The sequence below is a fragment of the Protopterus annectens genome, chromosome 2.part1 (assembly GCF_019279795.1).
Source record: "Protopterus annectens isolate FY-2018-M chromosome 2.part1, PAN1.0, whole genome shotgun sequence".
Classification (NCBI taxonomy): domain Eukaryota; kingdom Metazoa; phylum Chordata; order Ceratodontiformes; family Protopteridae; genus Protopterus; species Protopterus annectens.
In genome coordinates this window covers 1913520050-1913547584 of record NC_056729.1, presented here as the reverse complement: position 1 = coordinate 1913547584, position 27535 = coordinate 1913520050, and positions in this window count along the sequence as shown.

Below are 27535 nucleotides of genomic sequence, written 5' to 3'. Positions count from 1 at the left end.
CAGCACCATAGATTTCAGCCTGTTGCGTACACATGAATTAAAGCAACAGTAGCCCCTAACATTGTTTCTTTGTAGACCCCTTTCCATGGCTGTATTCCAGTACATCTTGGATTGGTTGATTAGAATACAATTCAGCTGCTTATGCTGTAAGTAGCATGCCACAGCATTTACCTTGTTTGCACAGCTCTACATACCATGTAGAGCTGCTTACTGAATCTAAAACATTTTGTTACTGTGTGTGCATTGCAGCATGATGCACACACAATATGGACTACATAGTATCTGCTGGGGGAAAAGAAAAGAACATGAAACTTGTTAAAAACAAAAAGAATCCAGAAAATGCCTGATATTTTAATCTGTAGAAAGAATATGTAAAATGGGATACCCTAGATGATGTACAGGACATCTCAGGCATGCACTGTGCTCATCATCATCATCATCAGTGTTAGTTGGTATAATGGATCAGGTCTTCAGTTCTCATGCATAAAGTGCAAGGTTAGATTGTGACCTCCAACTAATGCCTGTGTGGAGTTTGTATGCATTCCTTGTGTCTCTGTGATGTTTCTCCAACCACCCAAAAACATGCTGAGTTTTTCCATCTCAAACTCACAAAAGAATGGAGTTGTGGGTAGCAGCCCAGACTCTAGATGGTGCCCTACAGGGGGAAGTGTTGTAGACCAACTATTTTGGACATCTACTGTGGTGCACAGTGTCCTCAAGTGAGGAGAATATGGATCATAGACTATGTGCCATGGCATAGATAGCCACTCAATGATGCAAAATATGGCTCATGTTGATTAATGTCACCAAATGGGCATGAGTATTTGTCTGTGATAAGTGGGTTGAGGACCTGGCCTACTCCAACCTATGCCAAGGAACCATGATGTGTAACTGGTTAGGTAGGTAGTTTGAATCTGACAATGATGAACTTGGTTCTGTCTATGTGCCATTAGTGTCATGGAAGTAAATCTTCAACAACAGATGTGCTATATCCACTTCCACTCAAGAGAAAACTTTAAAATAGGACACAGCTTCCTCTGCAATTTATCCCACTTTTAACAAAAATGTCTTCTCTGCAATACAGTGATGAGGTAATCCTTACAAAGTGCACTCTCTTCTTCTGTAAGTTGGACCTTTCTGTGGCACTTGCATCTAATACTGTGTTTTCTGGATGGTGTAACTAGATAGGTCAGAGGTTCAATTCTCATCATGGAAGCTTTTTTTGTGTGGCTTGCAGGGGGTGTAATGAAAGATTAGTAACACTTCACTGTGAAGTGTGCTGTGTCCACTTCAACTGAAAATAATGCATTTAACTTTGGACACAGCTTTCTCTCTCTCCACTTTATCCCACTTTTGACAGAAACATGTTTTTTACACAATAATGAGGACATCCTGTAAAACATGCACGCACTCTACCCTTAAAAGTTAAACTTTTAATGTGGTGCTTGCAGTTGTTGCTGTGTTGTTAAGACTGTATAACTAAATAGAGAGGTAGGAGGTTCAAATCTCCTGGTGGGGGACTTGTGTATGTGGCTTTGATGTCAGTTCTGTACAGCTTCCTGAAGAGTCATGCTGTATCAACTTTCCTTCAGTGGAAGGTTTTAACAGGGGAGAAGATGCCCAATTCTCTTATTCCACTTTTATCACAAACATCTTCTGTCCATCTCACTGATGAGGTCAGCATGTCATAATTGCACTCTGTGCCTTTACATCTCAGAATTCTCTTCTGGAAGTTGCAGCTAATATTGTGCTATATAGCTTGTGTGAATAGATAGATATGGGGTTCAAATCCAACAGTGAATAAATAATGTGTGTACTGTCATTTTCAATTGTGTCCATATCAACACCCACTTATTTAAAATTCCACTTAGGTGACATTTTGCTGGCAAATGATTAACCTGATTTGTATTAACCCAGGCAATAAACATTTTTGGAAACAATACTTTACCTCATGCTATTAGTAAAGAAATACATGGAAGTGGTCATGTGAGCAACACTGTGATGCTGTTGCAGGTACTGTACTGTCTAGATTGTGTAAGTACAGAGGGATGAGGTTTGAATCAACCAATGATTTTTTTTTATGCTTGTGGATTTGTCCGTCATATTGTGTAGAGAAGAACTGTAAACATGGAGTATGTGTAGCTGTATAGTGTTACTGTGCAGTTCAATCACATTCATACATTTTGTAGAAATATTTAAACTCCAGTTCACTAAAGGCTGCTCAACCAAACAAAAAATATTTAGAAAACAAACAGAACTAGGCAACCACGGATAAACATTTATTGACTAATAAAACAGTAAAATGGCATAAAACAGCACAGTTATAGAAACAGGGACAAGAGCTTTCAACTCATAGAGCCTTCATCAGATCCTGCATTACTGCCAGTACTCTTCCCCTTTAAAGCAAAGATCAACCAAATAAAATTCATCTAGGAAGTCTTCTCCCTTTCATCAAATACTGCATTACTGCCAGTGCTCCTCCTCTTGAAGCAAAAAGCAGCCAATTAAAATTTACATTTTATCTAGGAAGTCTCCTCCCTTTCAACAATGCCTTCAAGGGAATCATCCCATTCAATCCAGGGGGTTGATTGGCCTGCAAATCAGCAATCCATTGGCTTTCCAAAACCTCTGTTTTATCATATAAATCACCACTCCGAAGATTATGTACATTCTATTGGCTATGTTTAGACAAAGCACTGGTGTCCTTTCTTAGTCTAATGTCACATAAATTACTGTGATTCAATTAACAGTAGTAACTCTTTTAAGCATCCTGTTACCAAAAGGTTATATCAGCTGAAAACCTATGCAGATTATATCGCTACTTGCACTCTCTGTAATGGATTTTATGTTGGTAAGACTAATCAGCAGTTCAAAGATAGAATTCTACTTTGCCTCAGTGACATTAGACTAAGAATGGGTGTGCCCAGTAATGACTCATTTTGCAATTCGTTCAGAGTTATATATATTGGTAACATATCTAAGTGCGACAATAAATTCTTTTTTATAAGATCCATTGCTCCGACTACTATTGTAACTTTCTGGGTATCCTTCTTCCACATTGCCCTCTTTCCTGCCTGCAAATCCTGGTATTTTATTAATTTGCTTCTCTCTGTATGTAGCAATTTCAATGATCAATGCTACTTTGGTCTTCTTTTCATGGACTACTATATCTGGTTTCTTCCAACTATTTTTGAACTGTTGATAATGGGTGATCCCATGTGATATAAACTTCATCATTTTCTATAATGTGTTACGGGTCATGTTTCCAGTGTTTTTCAGCTACTCCAGTATAATGTTTGCACAATCACCAGTGCAACAATCTTGCCAAATTATTATACCTTTCAGTATACAGTCCTTCTGCCATTACTATATCACAACCAGCAACAAGATGTGCAACTGTTTCCACTTCTGTTTTACAAAACCTAAATTTGTCTGTTTCTCCCACATGCTCAATGGACTTTGCAAACTAATGTGTACATAGTCCACCATCATTGGACAACAATATTAACCTTTCGTCTTTTGGTTTAAATTCACCTGTCCTTGGCCATTCCTGCATTTGATCCGAATCACCATGAGGTTGTTCCAAGAGTTTTCTAGACTTGCAGATATATTTATTCATTTTTCACATTTATTGCCTTATCTGATCCTTCACCTTACATTCCTTCTTTTGTTTTTTGGCACATTCATTTGCTTCCTGACATTTATCTACATCTGGTTTGATTTGCATTCCCTCTTGATGCTGATTTGCTTCTGCTAAACAAAGCATGGACGTCATCTTATACTTGTTCTCCTCATGTTTCAAAGCTTTCACTATGTTTGGGTCTTGTGAGGTCAGCAGACATGTATGCAGTCCCACGAGTGCTCATCTATATATGTAATCAATTTTGAGGAGGCCCATACCTCCTTTAGAACAGGGAATATATAGTGCTGCTATATAGTGATTTGCATAAATCATTTGATGAGCATGAAGCAGCCTTCTTGCTTTCCTGTCCAACCTATCCAATGCTTTATTTATGGATAGTCACTCATGCCAAAACTGTAAGTTAGGACAGGAAGAGCATATGGGTTTGACTTGGACTTTGTTCCTAGATGTCAATGTTGTTTTTAATATTAAATTTAGTCTTCTAAAATATTCTTTACTGAGTTTTATTCACATCTGTTCATGTTTTATTGTTGACAATATTTATACACACACTCTTGGTCAAGTTATTTTATATCACGTTCCTGTCTTAAACTGATGTTTTCCTGGTGCTGCAGCTTTCCTATTTTAAGTGTTGCTTTTGCACATTTATCAAGACCAAATGACATTCTTATATCAATGAAAAAAGGTTTTAACCATTTGCAGTTGTTCTTTCAGTTCCTCATCTGATGAACTATACAGTTTTAAATCATCTACAATAAGAAGATGATAAGTCTTTACACTTTGTTGTTTTCTGGAAGCCAGGTTGTAGCCACGGCCTAATCTGTTAAGTAGACAGCTTAATGGGTTATGGGCAAGACAAAAGAGCAATGGTGACAAAGAGTCACCCTGGAAAATCCCCCCTTGAATTTTAATCCCTGGAATAATAATTTGTCCTTTATCATGGCTTAACTGCAAAGTGGTTTGCCACTGGTTCATGGCCACTGTAATGCAATCGATCAGTGTAGGGTGAATCTTATATATTTTAAGCACTCTTTTATCCATGAATGTGGGATACTGTCAAATGCTTTTTGTAGTCTATCCATACCATACTTAGATTATTCCCCTTTTTGCAGTTCTCCGTTATGACTTTATTTAACATCAAATGATCCTTTGTTCCATATGACTTTCTTTTATTACCCTTTTGTTCTATTGCCATGACTGAGGCCAGGATTTTATAAACTCTGTGTAGGAATAGTGTTATTCCTACACAGACTGAATGGTGTCTGTGTCCGCATCTCCCTTTCAGTCACGCACCTTGCATATTAATGAAGGTACGCTACTGAGACGGAGCAGTGTGCATAGATACTGAATCTGCTCTAGGGGATGTGTTCCAGTGCTCATAAATCTATAAAATTCCCCCTGCACTGTCAAAGTGCCGTATGACACTTTACAATAAAAAAGTGCCCACAGACACTGAAATGATGAATGGGAAGGGAATGTTATGCAGGGGGTGTGTGATAGGTACTGTAAAACACTCCCTGTACTGTGAAAGTGCTGTACATCACTTTACAATAAAGAAAGTGTCCTTGCACACTGAAATGATGAATGGGGAGTGAATGTTATGCAGGGGTGTATGACAGGTACTGTAACACAGCCCCTGTATTGTGAAAGTGCCTGTAACACACCCCCTGCATTGTGAAAGTGCCGTACGACACTTTAACTAAAAAAAAGTGTCCTAGGACACATATCTCTCAACCTCTTAGAGCAAGAAGTCTGGACAAAGCCATTAGTAAAAGCAGGAAAAAAAATTAAAAAATAGGGACAGTTTTTAGATATTGCTCTTACAAACTTAGAAAGTTGATAGAATGACAGGTTTTGCATTAGCATGGATTTCCTGAAGATTATCTCGCCTGAAACACAAATGCCTGTCATTATTTTCTAACTGTAGTCTGTAATGATTTGACCAATGATTTGCCAGAGAAACAACATTTTATGAAAAAATGGACCAAAAATATGAGGCACAAATGTGGACATTGTGTGAAAATCTGTACAGTTGAGAGGTTGACCTGAAACTGAAGTAATGTCATGTAGGGGGTGTGTTACAGTATCTGTAACACATCCCCTGGATTGTGAAGGTGCAGTACATTAAAACAATAAAGAAAGTGCCATTGGACACTTATTTCATAATTCAAGTGTGATGTTTCATTGTAAAATTAATGGATTATTTTTTTTTATTTCATTGTATTTAAAGTTTAATTGCAACTGAGTGGGTGGTGTGGCACAGCACTTTGCTCAGCAGTGCTTAAATGTAAAGAAAAGCTATATAGAAATGTATAGCTGAAATCTTTGCAGCTGAGTTAGCTGAGTGGTTAGAGGCAAGGATTCATGTACAGCAGGTGCACAGTTCACATATCAAGACAGGCCATTCAACTTTTTCATGGGAAAGCCTTTTTATATTATTTTTTATTTATTTATTGATGTAGTAATTAATTTGTGTTAACCCGGGTAGTGTAGCTGGTCCAGAATCCCAGTGTAAGTGGAGATATGAAGCGAAAACTTCCATTTAAACACAAGTGTCTGATAAAGTACAGTCACTCCCCAAAGTAATATAATGAAAGCACATAGGGGAATGTCATGTAAAGTAAAATATATGCACTTAATAATAATGTATCAGTAATAAGTAATTAATATCCAAATCTTATTCTTCTTGAAATGAAAAATGTTGTTTACCCTTAGCTCAGTTCTGCTAAGCAGTACTAAGCCAAGCTAAGCAATGTTTAAACAGGACCTGTCTGAGCAATACTTAACAGTGCTTAGCTCTGCTTAGCTGGTTTGAGCATTGCTAAGAAGTCCCATGCAAAGCAATCCTCAGCTGAGCTAAACACATTTGTGCACCACTAAGCACTGCTCAGCATTTGCCACTTTAAGCACTGCTCAACTCAGCTTAGCAGGTTTGTGCACTGCTCAGCTTTGCTCAGTATTTTTACAAATGGTCCAGTGGTGGCAAATGTTAAAAATATGGCCTTATTTAAAGCACACAGGTGGGAATACAGGCAGAACCTGTTAGAGTTTGATCCCTGTAGGAGCTATGGCAGGTGCTGGTGAAGGAGTGCACTTTTGGGGGCAGTGCTGGGACATGTTGGAGTCCAGGGTCATGGCTGGGTTCTTTGTAAAGAACTAGGACAACAGACTGCCTCAGGACCATTGCCGGGGCTCAGAACCATCTGGCAAGTGAGCTCACCAATGCCACTGGCATCCCCTGCACTGGTGAGCAGGTCCATCATCATTATGATGACCTGAAAAGGCGTAAGGGGTACTCCTGACTCAATGGATCCAAGATGCTCAGGGTGGGAATGCCACTGGAGTTTGTAAGTTTAAGTATAGCAACTGGTGGTTTATCAAATTATAGTATGAATATCTGATTGACAGGTATGCATAATGGTGTGTTTCCTCCCCACAGCTGCAGAGGAGAGGGATCATAACATGGAGGCCCATGGAGGATGATTTGTGAGTATTTCTTGGATTTATACACATTTGTGATTCACTTGCTGGTTGGAAAGCACATTCAGTGACTGGGTGTGATTTGGGGATTTGTTTACATCTTTGGTCTGTTCTATATATATATATATATATATATATATATATATATATATATATAGTCCAATAAATAAGAAAGTGTAATTGGAATAAATGTGTTGTTAGACCAACATTGATATAAGTAACTAATGATAGGTACTGTGTAATACAGATGAAGGCAGCAAACAAGCTACTATTGATGAAAGAAAGCCAATACTGTAGTAATACTGTGTATGAATGAATCTATTAATAAACTAAACTGTGCTTGTTACTGTGAAAGTAATAACTGACATACATTCATCATCTACAGGATATGCAGTACAACTGAATGTAGAAGTTAAAATGTAATAAACCACTGTGTCATGTTACCCACAATAAAACTTATTCCAAAAGACTGTTTAATCTGTTGTGTCGTTGAAGAAATACAAGTGTACAGGTGCTACATGCAAATATGGCTATAAGAACATGAATCCACTGTGGTTGGTATGCTAGGCCTCTGTTATTGCAAACTGTAGATGTGGAGCTCTAAAACAAGATGCAATAAAAACTGATATATGTTCTGCACTAAGATCTGAACCTTGAATAGTAATGTGTAATTTATTATAGTGTTTTCCCTGCAGCATTGTCTTGTGTTAACCTTTGCATTTCAACTACATGTATTTCTGAATGTAGGTATGCTGATGCAGGCAAGTATGAGACCATAATAGGTGGAGACTGCAAGTATATAATGATGTGCAAATGTGTATGGGTAAGGTATGTAACCCAGCAGCCTGCTATTGTTTGTACAGATCACACATAATCACATCCACTATGGGTTAAATGTGTACACCTGCATTCAAAGTACTAATTCACAGTACACTAACTATCATGCATGTCTCTCAGGCATGTATGTTCAACTGTCACTACAGTCTTCTGTGACACTCCACTTATATTACCAGGTTAGACTGTGTAACCAAGTGAGTTTTAGGCACAAATCAGTCAAGCAGCAGACAGCAGCACCCCAGTATCTCAGTGTGATAAGAAGTGGTCATGTTGTTTATTTTTGCACACACAGACCATAGTCTGAATCCAAGGACTGGTACTAAGATGTGTTTATAGTAACATAAGTAATCCTGACTATTTGTAGAAACATTCACGTAGTGTTAGATATTTTCTCCACAGGGCTGACAAGTAAAAAAATGTTTGTATTAGCTGTATGAAGAGTATAGTAATAAACTGTGTACAAATGTTCCAGTGCCCAGCCCCATGCCTACAAATGAGAGCAGGATAGCTATATACACTATGCACTCTTCCTGATACATGTCTCTCAAGTGTCACACTGTCATGGCTAGTGACCTGTGTTGCCAATAACTTGCACACAGTCCAGTAAAAGTATGCCATTAGCACAGTCACACAACATCAGTGCAGGGTACACTTTGTTAGTCATATATGTAACCATGACATGTACGAGTCCCCTCTACTCATGTACCTAGAGTTGTCACAGCTTGCCCCATAGTATTGCAGGTCGACAGCTTAACAGGTCTGTATGTTCTACAGTAGCTATAGGCCTCAGGTAGATGTAAAGTGAGGGCAGCTCGGTAGAGTATTGAGCACTACTGTGGTGAAAAACATAAGCCTATACAGTTAGTGATGGACTGTTTTATTTTCCCCCTCCCCTTATCTGCATCAATAATTATTATTCATATATTATGAGTATGTTTTTCTCAAAACCTAGTGTTGGGACTTATGTTCTATTATTGTTCATATATTTAAATTCCATTGTTGGTCGACTGTTACCGTAAATGTAAACAGCGTGCTGTTACAATATTGACTGTTATTCCATTTATGCATGTGTTCTGTTTGTCATTTAATTTTTTCCATTCTTTTGTTCTGTGTTAATTGGAACACCCATGCATGCTGTTATAACTAATGTTGAAATGTTTTGTTCATAACTAACGAATAAACTTTGAAAAACCTCAACACCATAGCACGTTTGGGTAGGTAGATCCTAGCAGATCTGCCTGTCCTGCCTCATCTGTCCACTGGGACCCAACCTTGAACTGCCTTGTCAGTTGGTCCTGCACCAGCCTTGGCTGGAACCGCGTCAGGGTACTGGGCCCGTTGCCCCCAAGTGCAGGCTCGGAGATGACCCAGTCACCCCACACCAGTTCAGAGGTATGGTGTGAAGGCCCATACTGAGGGACTTTGGTGTATGCCTGTGCCAGATTGGGGACAGACTGGTGCACCTTAAGGCCCCATCGGCCAGCCTCCAGCACAGCCACCTTAGGGGCATGAATGGGCAGTGGTGATTGCCAGTGGGTGGTGGACCTCAGTTCCACTGTTTCCATCTGGTGGCATGTGGCCCTCTGATTCCCAAACACCCTCCCCATCCAAAATGTTTACCCCCTCATGTGTCATACACCACCCCTGTTTGCTGTCTTGTCTTTCTTGTCTGCCTGCAAAAGCAACCTCTCCTACCCAACTTACCTCCCCAAACATACCTACAACCCTTCCCCTACATCCCACTCTCACATAAAAAGGGGGGAGAGGCATCTGTCCCCACAAAAAATCTCATCCTATACATAGCTCTCCATTTCGCCCCCATATATACTGATGTTAATCAATTTACCCTCAAATTACTCAACAAATGTATGTCACCCTCACCCTTCCCCATGGGATGTGAGGCTCTAAATTCCAAATTGTCCGCATCATTCACAGCTATTGCTACACAAGAAATGGAGAGATATCATCCTTTCCTACACCCATCCTGCACATCCCTACCTGCCTGTTATAATGTTTTTCCCCCTGCCTGCCCCCATTTCACTACTTTGCTATCATCCCTTTTTTCTTTTCTTTTTTTGGAATTAGAATGGGTTTAAGTGGGAATAAGAGATGCTAAGCGAAGCTAAGGGGACCTAAGTACCTCTTGGCATCACCTATTGTCAAGCAAACCAACACAAACCTGCTTAAAACTGCTTTATTCACACTATCTCATTCAGCCACTTTTCTGCACACAACAAGATAACCAGCCCTGCCAAGTATCTAAACCAGGACTCCATGCATTAGAGTCAGAGCAACATACCACTATGCCAAATCAGCTATGAGAAGTATTAATGCTTTTGTCAATGTTTTTTGGGTGACTCAGTGGTGTAGCGGTTAACATTGTCACCTCACTGTAAGAGGTTCACTGGTTCAATTCTTGGCTGGGGTGCCCTTTGAGTGGAGTTTGCATGTTTTCCTTGCATTCGTGTGGGTTTTCTCGCACAATCCAAAGACATGTGTCTGGAACATTTCTCCCTGGGCCTCCACTGAAAATAGGCTCTGTCGTAGTCGGACTTTCCCAGTCAACAAAATGATAAATAAATAAAATACCTCATGCATTACAGTCATTTAACATTAGGGGGAAAAAAGGAATCCCTCCCAAGTTTCAAACCCAGGGCCATGTGTACTTTAGTCAGAGCAACACACCACTACACAAAACCAGATATGAGAATGAATAATGCTTTTGTAAATATATCATGCATTACAGTCATTTAACATTAGGGAAAAATTGCATCCCTGTCAAGTCTCAAACCCAGGACCCTGTGCACTAGAGTCAGAACAATTTCACCATTGAGTCAAACCAGCTGCTGAAAATTAGCACTGCTTTTGTAAATATATCATACAGTGCAGTCATGTAACATTAGGGAAAAAAGACAAAGCTGAAAAGCCATGAACCTAATACCTTCTGATCTAGGTTCACAGTAACACACCACTACACCAAATCAAATCTGGATCATTGCTGATGCACATACGTCTCAACCTCTTAGTGCAAGAAATCTGGATAAAGGCTGACAAAATGGGGGACAAAGGCCCAAAATAGGGACATATTTTAAATATTGCTCTTATAAATTTCAAAAGTTGCTAAAGTAACAGGATTTGTTTTAACATACATTTTCTGAAGGATTTGAAGTCTGTAACTCAAAGGTATCTCATTATTTAGTGACATCAGTCCTCAGATTATCCCAGTTATTTGCCAGAAAACCACACATTTTCTGAGGAACAGTCCACAAATATGAGCAAAAAATCTGGACATTCTGTGAAAATTTGTAGTCTTTGGTATGCTGATGCATTTGTAAATATATCATGCACTACAGGGATGTAACTTTAGGGCAAAAAATGTCACTGCAAATGTTTGAACCCAGAACCATTTGCAATGCAGTCAAGACAACATACCAGTAAGCCAACAGACCTCATAAGTATAGCAACTGTTTTTACAAATAGATCCTGATAGCCAGTCACACACAACTACTATATATAGTGGCCCAAATCACAGTGTACTTGGGCCTCTGACACAGACACAGAACCAGTACAGAGACAAATAAATGCTGCTGGATGTATGGGGAGACCTACAATATCAGGTAGAGCTGACAGCTGCACAGACTGTTGCTGAATATCCACAATTGTGCCCCCATTTACAGCAGGGTCCTCATCAAACCTACTCTGTGTGCTCACATACTGGCAAGGCAGTGCAGATTGGGGTTCCAAAAGTATGAAAGACAGCTCAGTGTGAAAGACAGTTCAGTGTCACACATCATAACTATCAGAACACACAGGTCCACGCTAATCCTGTGTCACACACTGTATGTATGCACATATGTCTTACAAATACACCTGCCATAATAATGACTCAGTCGCTCTATCTGTTACATTTCTAGCATCTGTCACATCTAGACACTCACAGTCTTGGCACACAGTCCAGTCTGGGGCACAACAAATACATGCATGACAATACAACATAGGAATAATTGAGCCCTGAAATGTCCATCAAAACTGGTTGCTCCTACCATAGTCACTTCCACCCACAGTAGCACATTAAAGACCTGCAGGGTGGGACACATTTCACAATATGAATATGTGTACTAAATGTTGCCTAACACTTTCTGGATGGCACTATTACATAACATATGCACTACAGGCACATGCCTCACCTGGACTGTTGTGGGTACCTTTAACCAGGTCATGCTGTGACACAACAGCAGACATTGCACCCTCAGTGATGGTGACAGCTTGTTCTCCCCCATGTTGTCACAATCTCTAATCTGACTCATGGCCAGAATGCAGCAGCTGTAGCCTGCTGCACATGCAGTAGTATGTTCAGCTACCTGCTGCAGGCATATCATTACTCCCAAACACCTAGAACTGGGAATCCACACAACAGCCAAACATAAAGAGTTGGGGGGGGTGTTGACGTTTTAAGGGACAACTGTCACAGTCTCATCCTACAAACATACACAGCTGATAGACCACCATCAATTGTAGCAGCATGCACAGTCAGATAGAAAAGGATGTATGACACTCACATCTGCCTGTTTCCTTACTCACACCAACACACATTTACACAGTACACTGCTACAGAATATGAAGGTATGTTAACAATGGCCAGACATAGCATGCAAAACTGTGGGCATAACACATCAATCCAAACAGTGGCCTTAATTATAGCACTGTGTTGCCATGCCATTGGCTAACTGAAAGGCAACCTAGCTGTTCTGCATGAAATTAGCAAGTAGAAGACACAGATTTGTGGACAGGCCATCACCTGTTCATGAGCATTACCTACAAAAAACAAGCTGCTGACTATGGTAAACAGGTCTGACACTTTTTTCATGAAGACAGACTGCATTTCTTTGCAACACTGCAAGTGGATTTCTTCTGACAAAGGAACTTAGCACTATACCAGGTATGTCATACAATTAAGCATGCAATTGAATGCATATGGGGAGATGCAGTCAGGGGAAATAGGAATTTAAACAGTAGTTCTCAGCAACACTTCCTGGACTGACATGTTGCTGTTACTCTGCTGTCCAGTACCTACAGCCATCCCTGATGGCTCTGTCTGTATTGACATAGATCACAGCTTTAGCCCCTGAGTCACCCCAGTAAGGCTCAGCTCACATATGACTACTACTGAACTGTCTGTTCTACAATACTGACTGTGACACTGCCAGCCAGTATGATGATGAGGTTGATGGAGGTTTTGGCTTGTCTGCTCTGCTGAGATATTAACCATATAGCTGTGCCAGTGGGGAGTCTTATTGGCGATCTGCAGTGAGAGGGAGAAACCAGCCCCGGACTGACTGTGATCTCTATGTGCTCTGAAATGTTACTTGTATTGTACTGTGTGTCTACTTGTTATCCTCCCATTGTGTATGTCCCTCACTGGTGCTAGTGGTGAGGATTGCAGCTCCTTGATTACTGGGACAGTGAGGGGCATCGCACTGACAGTACATACTGGTTGAAACCGCTGGCATATCACATCACGTACTGTCATTGAGCCCTTTATGGTCTACCAATGTCATACAGGATTAGTTCACAGATTGTCCAGATCTCCCTAAACATTCCTAACATACTCTGGCCAGGTGAGTGTGTACTCTTTATCTGTATATGATTGCTTGACACCTATGACTAGCATACCTGGTGAGCTCCTGGAGCAGCACAGTAGGTTATAGGTAGTAGTAGCAGGGGGATGCTGGCTCTGGCTCAGCAGCGATGCATACATTCTTAGCATCCAACAGAAGGGAATGGATACAGCACCAGATATTCATGTACCATTACTGTGTCCCCAGCGGTCTGGCCTGTCACAGACACATTCCCCAAATTCTGTGGGCAACCATCACATATTGTCCAACTGGTGTGTGGAAATACACATTTTTCTGGTGGGGGGTCAACATCTGTCAGGCACATGTATCCATTTTGCAAACATCTGGGTACTGGAGATGCCAGACACCTATGAGGAGGCCACCCTACACAACATATGCACTGCTCTCTGTTATTGTGTACCACAGATGATCCTGGAATGTGCACATGCACATGTAGTAGCACTCAACTTTTATATATGTCATGGAGGTAGGTGGCACAGAGTGAACAGCCAAGGAGTATCCAGGTAAGGCCCCAGGGGGGCATCACATCAATACTGTAGCATTCATAGTGGCAGCCTTTGCATACCTGGATGTATATGTCAGGTCAAACCGCATTTGTGGGTGGGGTTTTGTAAGGCAAACCAGTGAACACCTATTGTGAATATCAGCAATTTGGTTAGTATAATAGCCTGCACTGTACATGTTCATAAATGCACATATTATCCTGTACCAATGTCATATGTGTGTGTGCTGACAATACCTCTCCCCCACAACTACATAGGTCCCTCTGGTGTGGCTGGGAACAGAATCCTGAAGCCGGTGAGTGTGGATCTGTCTTGTTGTGGCTCACCAATTCCCTAGGCATGTTAAGGGCAGCCAGTTTTCCATGCACACAACTGTTATGCTTAGCCATATTGCAATATGTGCATGTTCACTTGTGGTGTGGTTAACTGAGGTGCATCACATTGGTCATCACAGCAGCCTGTTCACAGGAGTTGTAACATATTGGCACATACTTTTGTATAGGTGTAGCCACTATGATATACAGGGGTACATTAGTATTGAGTACATGGGTGCACTGTATGTTGGGTGAAGGTCTATCACATACTCCCACTCCTCATGTATCTCACAGGTTTATAGTAGTAGTAGCAACATTAACTGGACATAGCTGCACTGCATGTTGTTGTAGGCCTGTGCAGAGTGTGTCTGTTGTCATCTGATTGTGTGTCATGCATGTCATCTTTCAGAAAGTGTGGTCTGTATAATGTCTTTGTGTCACCTCACATGTGTGTGGGTGTGTGTGTGTGTGTGTGTGTGTGTGCGTGTGTGCGTGTGTGTGTGTGTTTGTGTGTGTGTGTGTGTGTGTGTGTGCATGTGTGTGTGTGTGTGTGTGTGTGTGTGTGTGTGTGTGTGTGTGTGTGTGTGTGTGTGTGTATGTGTGTGTGTGTGTTTGTGGATCAGCAAACATTATAGTGCAGGCAGTAATTTGTATATGTTGTCTTCCCCTTACAGGTGAACATGGGGGTTGGGGTCTCTCCCTCTCACAACCTCATGTCAGTGTCTTATTGGACTCTGATGATGATGATGGTCATAGTGAGGCACAGGTGGGGTTGCTGGATGCTGAATCTGTGCCATTGGTTGACATCCCACTTCCACCCACAATGCCCCTACATACGGTCAGTATGCCCACACACACCCAGTCCCCAGTAGCCACAGATATTGGACAGTCAGAGGGTGGTGGCATTCAACAGACTAGTGTGGCAACTATGGCATCTGTGACTGCAGACACTAGTCATTATCAGAGAGCTGGTGAGGTCCCCACACAGGCAAATTTACAGGGGTGCTTGAAGTAGGACTGCTGCCCATCCAGCCACTGTCAGATGTGTCACAGCAGGTGTCACCCGATTCATGAATCAGCCCATTATGGAGGCACAGGCACGTTGTGAACGGTACACCAGATGGATGCTTAGGGTCATGGATGCAACACTTCGTGCCTCACGTGATGACCTCCATAGCATTGGTGATGCCATACATCATTTTGTGATGTAATGGATAGATGGTGGGGTGGGACATTGGCAGTGCCCAACCATGCAGTGTCTGTCCTTGAGCATGTGGTGGGTGTAGGGCATTTGACACATGGACATAGGTCAGCAACAACATCAGCTGAGAGCCCAGCTGGCCATGCACATTCACACTCCCATAGTGGCAGTACCACCTGCGCTACCAAAGGGAAGGTGCTGTCCACACCACAACATAGCAGGCCATGGGGCATGTGGTCCCGGCCATTCCTGTGAAGGACATGGGCCAGCAGACTGCATCACCATCAGAAAGTAGTACTGCATCTGGCCTTGGGCCTGGTGGTGCCAGTGACAATCCTGGCAGAACCAGTTCTTGTGTCCATGGCCGGACATGGTGAACTGTACATCCTGCCATATACGACCCACTATTGTCCAACATACCCTTGTGTAGGGCTAGCACATGGCTTGACTGTGTACATGCCCATACTGACACATCACTATCACATGCAGGTCACCACTAGACACACACAGCTTCTCTCCATGGCTCAGCTGAACACCACCCCTCCAGACACACATACATGATGTCAACTGTATGGCCCTGCCTAGGCCTTTGACAACCCCACACCACACCCCATGCATTCGATGATACCTGTGCCACATCCCTGTTATCCATACCATCAATGCAGGGATATGCTAATATATGTCTGATGCATAGGGTGAATATAGTGCAGGCAATGCCAGTGTGTAGTGTAGTAATGTTATGCCGTGAAAGGTGCTGTCTGCTGGCAATTGTCATGGGTACAAATCAAAGTGTATGTACCTTTCTGCCATGATGCATTATTGCTGTTAGTACTGCTGACTGACTGTTGTCTCATATTCCTTATTCTGTTTCTGTTCCAGGTGTCTGTGTGTGCACAGCCTGGGGAACTGCTGACATTACCGAAGCTGAGCATGGCAGAGTGGAAACACAGTGACCTTTTCATCGCCAAGATATGGCTTTATATGTACATGTTTATACCAAAGTGCATATACGTGCAACAGTGTGTGAGGGACAGACAGTGTAACCATACATGCATACCCCTCACAAGACTAGCCATTACTATATCCCCAACAGTATCATCAATCAGCACCTGTTCCCTTGTCATTGCTGGACACAGGCTGAACCCCTGGGACAGATGTTTTTTTTGCCATCCACTCAACCTTGATGCAGTTGATGAGGGTATGCATGGTACTGTGTTTGACATATTTGGTGAGTGCTGTCCTGACACAGTGCAGCCTATGGGAGCCAAAGCTGACTCTCCAGCATGTGTTTTTGCTGTCTCATATGCAAGTCAGGCCTCTTGTGCCGGGAATGCACACAGAGTTATACTCTCGTACATGGGGCAGCTATTAAAGGGCTGAGCATAACATTGCCATCTAGGTATGCCACAGACACTGACTGGTAACCATTGGGGCAGTACTCATTACAGGCTGCCTGCATGGAACAGGTGTTGAGGGCTGTGGCTGACCTTTGTGGGTGTTAACATAGACTTTACAGTTTCTGCAGATTTCTGCATAGGTGCATAGCAGACCAGCCATGCTGGTAATGTATTGTTGTACTGACTAAGGATTATTTAGAGGTAATCTCCACCTTTTGTCTAGATGCGGTCCCTTTACTGGGTCTATAATGAATAATCAAAAATTGAATTCACCAAAGATATTTACATCGAAAATACCTTTCAGTGAATTTGCTCTTGTGGGTGGCTGCACTCTCCATACCCTGGCTAATTATATATCCCACCTCCGAGATCACACTACAGTAAAGGAAGGGCAACTTTTCCGATCTTCACTGCACTGCGATCTCACTATTAACAGTTCACTGAATGGCATTTTCAATGTATATACCATTCAGTGAATTCAATTTTCGATTATTCAATATAGACCCCCTTTACCTATGTGATGAACCACATACAAGCAATTCCTGACCACTGCCACTACTTATCTGAATGCAACATTACTGCCATCCTGAGTCCCCAGGTCTGTCATCGCAGTCTGTGTGTTTATGGAGTTGGTGCTGATGTGGGAAATACTGGGGACATGTCCTTGCCATATGGCATGTGGACACTGTTGTCTGCATTCAGCTTGAGGTCAGGACCTTGACACCATTCCATACCCACTGTATGGCCCATTTCAGTGTGTTTTTTTTTTTTTTTTTAATGGTTTCAGCGACTTGCTGCATCCATAGTAGCCTTGTGCCCTCTGCGACTCCCCTAATATGCCTTTGTTTGGATTGCCTCACCTATAATATAATATAATGCTAAAGCTGCTTATGGAATTGACTTGGAATCATTGAACTAAGCCACAAGGAAGGAGAATGCATACCCTGCCCTTGAAGGCCCACCCCTCATGGACTACTAATGAAATTACCCACCTAATATAATATAATAATACAAGCTCTGCTGCCTCCTTGGAATTGAACTAATGCCTCTCCTGAAAGGAACTCCGAGAAAGGAACCCCCTGCATTGCCCCTGCATTGCCTGGTTTGGATACACCCCTTTGGATATATAATACAATAAGTACTATAATACCTCTGCACCTACTCAGCACCTTAAGGAACTATTGCTTCAAGAGGAAAGAAGAAGCAACTGGTGTGTGCAACTGCTGCTAAACCTCTGTAATACCATTTTATCTCCTGCTATGTTTCAGTTTGCCAGCGCCAAGAAAGCCAGCAGCAGCAGCCTCTTCTTCTTTCCTCCCTTCCCATACTGCCCCTCTTCTAGCCCTAGTCATTATAAAGCCCCTCTTCTCTCCCATTTTTATTTTAGGGAATTATTACCCCTGTTTGAGCACTTTGGTGCACTTTTAGCATTAGTCCACCCCCTCCCCCCACCCTCCCTCTCTTACTCTTACCTTCCAAACCTCTCTTACTTTCTTTCTTTCTAAGTTCTAATTTCTCTTTTTTCTCTCTCTTTTTGAATTCTTTGACCACTCTATCCCACTATAGAACTGCTGTTCTCCGTCTGTACACCTACCACCCCCCCCCTCCCTCTAACATCCTCATCCCTCCTGAATTTATAAACCTCCCAGCCCCCCCGCCCCCAATTAATTAACTCCATCCTCATGCTGTGTGTCCTGGTTTCAGCGACTGCACCCATAGTAAGGTGACTCTTGTTTTCTTGTTTTACTTACGCTATTTTTTTTAATTTTATAGGTGATAGATAGCCTGAAAATGTCCTTATATACTGAAAGAGTTTGATGATCTGCTGCTGTGCTTGTAAAGTTACATTGCAAAGCTTAACGGACTTCATTGACCAAGCCGCACGCTTAACTTTGCTTGCTTATATTCTGCTTGCTTTTATTGGACGTGGCTATATATTTCTTATATGCTAACCCCCTGCACATGTGCTGGTTAAGCATACATTAAACGCCAATAATCTACAAAAACCGATTGAAAGTATTTACTAGTTGCAAGTAAAAAGTAAACAGTTATAGACTAATGCAATTTATAATATCTGAAGAGTGTTTATTCGTGCTGCATTGCAAAGGCTACGATTTAGAAACCTGTATTGCTAACATTCACTAAGTATGTACTGCTGTAGAGTATTTATATATAATATATAACTGATGTGATCTGTACGCTAGTAGTTTTTAACTTTATTGATTGAAAAGTGTATGCTACTGTTGAGGCTAATTTGTTACAGTTTCTCTTACTAAAAGTATACTTTTCTCTCTCTCTACATTCTCCCTCTCCTGCTCTTCCTTGCCCTGCCTTGCCCTCTGTGACCTTACGCCTGGTTTGCTCGCGCCGCCTCCTGCCAGGAAAGCCAGCAGCCAACCCCTTCTTAACTCCCCCCCCCATATACTGTCCTTCTCCTGCTAGTAGTCATATATCCTCCTTCTTCTCTCTCATTTTTTTTTAGGGAATTACCCTGGTTGAATCACAGGACGTAACTAACCAAACTCACCTCACTCCCCTTCACTCACATCATCATATCTCTCTATATATATGGATATAAATAACCAACTACTTTAACAGCAGTTTGTGGCTCAATGACAGACTGCACAATACGTGCAGTTGACACAGCCTTAGGCTGTACCTACATATGTGGGTGGTGGCAGTTAGCATTCATGCCTATATATATGTGGGTAATTGGGGGCAGCAGGTAGTCACAGGGCCTTCACATGTCTACATATTGCACACACATAAGCGACACATTTTGTGCTTGCCACCTTATTAAAAGTGGACTGTGGGACATGTCTTGTAGTAACGTGACAGTTGGAAGGAAATATCATACCCACAGCAAATGCAATACACAGGACTTACTTTGGTTTGCTACTATGACACCTTATTTGTGTGACATTACCTTAGGTTATACTATTTGTCATAACTTTACGGTGCTTCTGATTGCAATAACTGCTCTATGCAATTTGTAGACAACTGTATGAAATGTTTGTTGTCCTACACTCTCGGGACCTCTTTATTGTTTCAGTTGTTATCACAGGTCACACCTTGCCAAACATGGACTGCAACCTGCAGGGTGGTACAGATGGTGGCCATACTTGTGACCTCTACATATGTTTGTAGATTGTCCTGATGTCTGACACATAATTTACTTCCATTTGTCATAACATTGTGGTTTCCTGGCAAACTGAAAATCATGACAGACTAACATTACAGATTAATGACAGATATTGTCATGTAACAACACATACCCTTTGGAAAGTGCATTCAAATGCACAACATGTTCTGGTATCTACTTTCCATGCATGAAACAGCAATATATGATGGTTGTGCTCAATGTTTGGTCTTTGCCCCACTTTTCCATACGGCTTTAACCAGATGTCTTCCTGTTAGACGTTGAGAGGTATGCTGGTGTCCATAACACTGTTAGGCTGCTTTAAAGGAATATACATACACACACACACACACACACACACACACACACACACACACACACACACACACACACACACACACACACACACACACACACACACACACACACACACACACTCATGACCTTCCCTTGTTGATAGTAGAACCTCTACCTGCCTAGTATTACAAACAATACTGCTATATACATAACACAAGTACCACAGAGCTAATGTAGTGTTGCACTGTCTGCCACTACTATTCAAGTGTGGGACAATTGCAGTGACTGTTAGGATTGCCAATGAGGGATCACAGGTCCTTAACATGGTGGTGTCATCTGAAACACACACACACACACTGCTGCATGAGGACATGAACGGGCCCTGTAAAGTAATGCAATGGGGAGAGGCACCGGGGGAACAGGCCTCAAAATGGTATAACCAGCACCCACATAGGATATGGATCTCACACACACACACACACACACACACACACACACACACACACACACACACACACACACACACACACACACACACACACAGTATCACAGTTGCCAGTATTAAGATTAGAACCCCTACCTATCTATTCTTCTTATTATTGCTATTTGTACTACAGTGCTATGTAGTTATTGCACATATAACGGAGATTATAGGGCTGAAGTCTGTCCAAAGGTACTTCTATGGTGAATGACATCAGCAGGCCTTGTAAAATTGGGCAATGGGAAGTGTACTGGGTGGGACATTCATTGAAACACACACGCACACAGATTTGACACTTTTCCAATTAGAAGTCCTACCTATCTACTTATGTACAATACAGACTGACATGACTATTGCATGCACCACAGTGCCTTTGTGTTAGGAAATGTGTAACTGTGCTTGTAAGGTGGATAACACTTGTATGAGGCACAAATAGGTTGGCAATGGGGAGCTAACAGTGTGGAACAGGCACTCAAAATGGTACTACCATCGCATACACAAAGACATGACAGCCACAGGATATATGCATACAGAAACACATACACTCACACAGTTGGCAATAGTTAGATTAGAACCCCTGCCAATCTACTTGCATGTACTACAGTGCTATGTACATATTGCATGTGCCACAGAGATTATATGCTAGAGATATAACTCACAACCTCTTACACCAATTAATCTTGGGACTGCCTTCATGGATGGTGGGATAAACCACCCAAAACAGTGATTGTTCACATATATTGCTCTTATAAACCTGGACAAGTAATGGGATAACAGACTTTGCATCAGCATGATGTTTGAGATGAGTATGATGTCTGAAGCTGACGTGTTTGTAACTATAGCAACTGTTATGTATTTGCCAATGATTTGTCAAAAATACATTATTAGGAGACACGGACCACATATATGTTGCCAACATCTGGACATTCTGCATCCATCTGTACAGGTGAGTGGTATGGCCTGTAGAGTTTAATATGGTGCATGTAAAGTGTATGCCATTAACTGGCTCTTTAAAGTAATGCCATGGGGAGGGAGTCAACATGCATTAAAATGGTATAACCAACACACACAACAGCCACAGGGGATATGCTTCACACACAAACACAGTAGTATAGCTGGCTGCATGAACATTCAAACCCCTACCCACCTACTTTTATGTACTATAGTGCTGCCTACTTATCACACATGCTGCAGAGATTATATGCTTAGAAAGTGTCCAACAGTGGATCTGAGGTTGATGACATGAACGGGCCCTGTAAAGTAATGTAATGGGGAGAGGCACCAATGGGAACTGGCCTCAAAATGGTATAACCAGCAACCACATAGGATATGGATCTCACATACACACACACACACACACACAGTTGCCAGTATTGAGATTAGAACCCCTACCTATCTATTATTATAATTGTTATCTGTACTACAGTGCTATGTAGTTATCACACATATAACAGAGATTATAGGGCTGAAGACTGTCCAAAGTTAGTTATATGGTGAATGGCATCAGCAGGCCTTGTAAAGTTGGGCTATGGGAAGTGTACTAGGTGGGGCATGCATTGAAACACACATGCACACAGAGTTGACGCTTTTTGCAATTAGAAGACCTACCTATCTAGTTATGTACAATACAGACTGACATGACTATTGCATGCAACACAGTGTCTTTGTGTTAGGAAATGTGTAACTGTGCTTGTAAGGTGGATAACATTTGTAGGGCCACAAATAGGTTGGCAATGGGGAGTTAACAGGGTGGAAGAAGCACTCAAAATGGTACTACCATCGCATACACACAGGCATGACAGCCACAGGATGTATGCATACAGAAACACATACACTCACACAGTTGGCAATAGTTAGATTATAATCCCTGCCAATCTACTTGTATGTACTACAGTGCTATGTACATATTGCATGTGCCACAGAGATTATATGCTAGAGATATAACTCACAACCTCTTACACCAATTAATCTTAGGAATGCCTTCATGGATGGTGGGATAAACCACCCAAAATAGTGACTGTTCACACATATTGCTCTTATAAACCTGGACAAGTAATAGGATAACAGACTTTGCATCAGCATGATGTTTCAGATGATTATGATGTCTGAAGCTGACATGTTTGTAACTATGGCAACTGTTACATATTTGCTAATGATTTGTCAAAAATAAATTATTAGGAGACATGGATCACATATATGTTGCAAACATCTGGACATTCTGCATAATCTGTACAGATGAGTGGTATGGCCTGTAGAGTTTAACCTGGTGCATGTAAAGTGGATGCCATCAACTGGATCTTTAAAGTAATGCCATGGGGAGGGAGTCAACATGCCTTAAAATGGTATAACCAACACACACAACAGCTATGGGGGATATGCTTCAGAGACAAACACAGTAGTATAGTTGGCTGTATGAATATTCAAACCCCTACCCACCTACTTGTATGTACTATAGTGCTGCCTACTTATCACACATGCCGCAGAGATTATATGCTTATAAAGTGTCCAACAGTGGATCTGAGATTGATGACATGAACGTGCCCTGTAAAGTAATGCAATGAGAGGGTCACCAGGGGGAGCAGGCCTCAAAATGGTATAAGCAGCACCCACATGGGATATAGATCTCTCACACACACACACACACACACACACACACACACACACACACACACACACACACACACACACACACACACACACACACACACACACACACACAGAGTAGCACAGTTTCCAGTATTTAGATTAGAACCCCAACCTATCTATTATTATTTGTACTACAGTACTATATAGTTATCACACATATCACAAAGATTATAGGGCTGAAGACTGTCCAAAGGTACTGCTAAGGTGAATGACATCAGCAGGCCTTGTAAAGTTGGGCAATGGGAAGTGTACTGGGTGGGAAAGGTCTCAAAATACTTTAACCTACAAGCACACGTACAGTCACACACAGTTGCCAGTGCTGAGATTAGACCCCCTATCTATCCAGTTATTTGTGCTATAGTGCTACGCAGTTATCACACGCACCACAGAGCGTAGAGGGTTGAAGACTGTCCAAAGGTACTTCTAAGGTGAATGACATCAGCAGGCCTTGTAAAGGAGGGCAATGGGAAGTGTACTGGGTGGGAAAGGCCTCAAAATACTTTAACCTACAAACACACACACAAACAGTTGTCACTGCTGAGATTAAAATCTCTACCTGTCTAGTTATTTATAAATAGTACTACATAGTTATCACACTCGCCACAGAACTTATAGGGCTGAAGGTTGTCCAATGGTACTAATAAGGTGAATGATATCAGCAGGTCTTATAAAGTAGGGCAATGGGAAGTGTACTGGGTGGGAAAAGCCTAAAAATACTTTAACCTACAAACACACACACATACAGCTGCCAGTGCTGAAAATAGAAACCCTACATATTAGTTATATGCACTATAGTGCTACACATTTATCACATGCACCCTGAACTTTACAGGGTTGAAGAATGTCCAAAGGTACTTCAAAGGTGGATGACATCAGCAAACCTTGTAAAGTAGGGCAGTTTTTAAGTTTACTGGGTGTAAAAGGCCTCAAAATACCTTAACCTACACACACACACACACACACACACACACACACACACACACACACACACACACACACACACACACACACACACAAACACACACACACAACATGGCAGGTGAGGTGAGATTACAACCCCTACCTGACTACAGGTCTATATCAGCATTTCAAAAATTTAATAGGTCAAATCACTAAATGTCGAACTGAAATGATCAACCTATTAAATTTTCAAAAGCCGATAAAATAACAAACACACCCCCCAAAAAAAAAAATACTAAAGGGTGTAGGCAACCCCCCTGCACCCTCACACCCGCCCTACTTAAATATGCCAACTCCGAGACCACACTACATTGAAGTCAATGGAAATCTCCCCTTACAGTGATTTCCGTTTGCCCATTCGATGTTTTACACTTTCGGCATTCTCGAAGTGGCAATACTGATTTGATATTGTCAGCATTCGAGATGCTGATATAGACCCCCTGACTACTATTACACAATGGAAGTCACCTTCGTACTGGCATGTGCCAGTGGTTACTATCTTTGTGCAACTGTCTGCATGAGGACATCACTCTATGCCTTTCAGGGTGTCTCTCTCTTTCTCTCTCTATGCCTCTCTCTGTCTCTGTCTCTGTCTGTCTGTCTGTCTCTCTCTCTCTGTCTCTGTCTGCCCCCCCCTTGTCTCTGCCTGGCTATAATTAATATATTTGTATATGTTACCTATATATATATATATATATATGTATGCCTATCACACTTAACAGATGCAGATATATCACATATGTGCCATCTTCAGATAGCTGTGGATAATCATGTCTGATGAGGGTGGGGAGACATAGTTAAAGTGTACACAGTTGTCTGTATGTGAAGACATATCTGGACAACAGAGTTGTATAGTCAGATGTGGGTTTATACATGGGCTTAAATTGTCTAAGTGTAGGAGCATGCCCAGTAAGACCTTCAATAGTAAGTGGTTGACTCCATTCCCGAGGTAACTGTAGGCTGGCACAGGATTTTGTGTGCTGGTTGGCTGATGAAGCTGTGTAAGCAATCCAGCACTTCAGTGATATACTGTGTGAACTGTGTGCTATCCTTATTAACTGAGTCATATCCTTGTGTGGGTACAGAGTGCATTGGCCTGAGCAGAGTTTTCCATAATATGTGTGGTATATTCTAGATAGCACTGTGATTTCCTGGTATGTGAGTGGCAGATCAGTATAAAGGAATGTGAGGGAGCACTGACAGACATTTGTTTACTGACCCCATACACTGCAGGGAGCTATGTTACAGCAGAAATTGTTCTAGTGTACACATTCTGTTTGTCTGGCCAGTGTGGCTCCCCTTCCCCTTATATGTGTCTCTTTGTCCTTCTGTAGTGCAGTCACAGCCTTTGTCCACAGTTGCTGCTGTTATGTATTTGTAGTTATGGTGTGAGTGGGGTAGAAGTCATAACATCACACACAGGGTTACAGACCTCACACCTCTGACTGTACCTGTTTAGCAGGTTGTACATCATTGTGCCGCATACATCTGCTGTGGTCCTCAGACATTTGTATTGCACTGTTATTGTAAGGTTACAGGTTGTCCATAGCTCTCAGAATCTTACAGACGGACATCTGGACAGGCCTATATATAGCAGTCAGACACAGGCACAAACATCGGGGCAGGCTCTTAATATTGCTCTTCTAAACGTACACAGTTGGTAGAACAGTTTTGTATTAGCTTGCATTTACTTTTGGGGATGATATCTGCATCTCTACTGTCTGTCTTTGCTGCTTAAATGTGGAAGCACAATAGAGGCAAACCATTTTTTTTTACAACATAGAATGGAAGCATCCGCAACTGACAGTGTTGATAATACACTCCCTTTTTTAGCCTAGCTTTTTTGAGTGATGAAAGGGATATCAGGAAAATCATCTATAGGCATTGACCTATTTTAGGGACCAATGCAGGTATTGCCGGGGTAGTGGTTGATAGGCCAAGATTTGGATATGAAAATAAGAAATCTTTACACCAGAAACTGTTTTTCTCAGAATATACACAGCATGAGCAATGAGTTAACAACTTCTTCATGTACTGTCAAATGCAATAATTGTTCATTTTGCAATTGTATAAATGAGTCTAGGACATTCACACATCCCACTTGCAACAAAATATTTGCACATTTTCCTGAAGCTGACTGTAACACTAAAAATCTTGTTTATCTAGCACAGTGCACAGCCTGTCCTAGTTTTTATGTTGGTAAGATGAACAGGCATCTAAGGGAAAGGATACGTGACCATTTGTATTGTGCACGTAAAGTCATGAGCTGTAGTGCAATAGCTAAACACATGAATACATCCGCTGAGGGACACAATTTCAAGTTTTTAGTTGTTTTTAGGAATATGAATGTAAGCAGACTTAATCGGTTTATTTAATTGGCATTTTCAATGCAATCATGTTGCTTAGCAACTTTTAATGCTTTTTCAGTTGATTGGATGAAACTGTTACAAGGTGTTTAAAAGCTGGTTATAGTTTTTACTTTGATAATAGGTCTGAAGAAGCTACATGCAAAAGCACTTACCTGTTCGTTATTTTTACTATTTTATTAAAGTTTTGGAATCACCTCTACCGTGAACAACTGTTGTGTTTTTGATTTTTCTGTCTGTATTCTATTGAGTTTTGTTAAACCTAGATGCTAGACCCACAAACCTGCTAGGTGGTTAGAACCTGCTCTAACTGTGATACTGCAGCAGCCACCCTACCCTTTCTCTGTAGCCACTTATCCGGCCTTCTATGCCCTTCTCTAAGCCACGATAAAGCCACATTTCATAGGAATCCCAGTCCCGGGCTCCACTAGGACCTTTACTGTACTTACAAGATTTGGCCACTAGATGGCGGCCTGACTCCTCTTTATATTCCCCTGCCTTCTGAGTAGCTCCTGATCAACCATCTAGTGTATTTTACTCCTTACGTCTACTTTTTACCCCTCTCCTCCACTACCATATCTGCCTCCCCACCTCTTGTCCTTCCAGCCTATACTCTCCCTCTGAGCACTCTG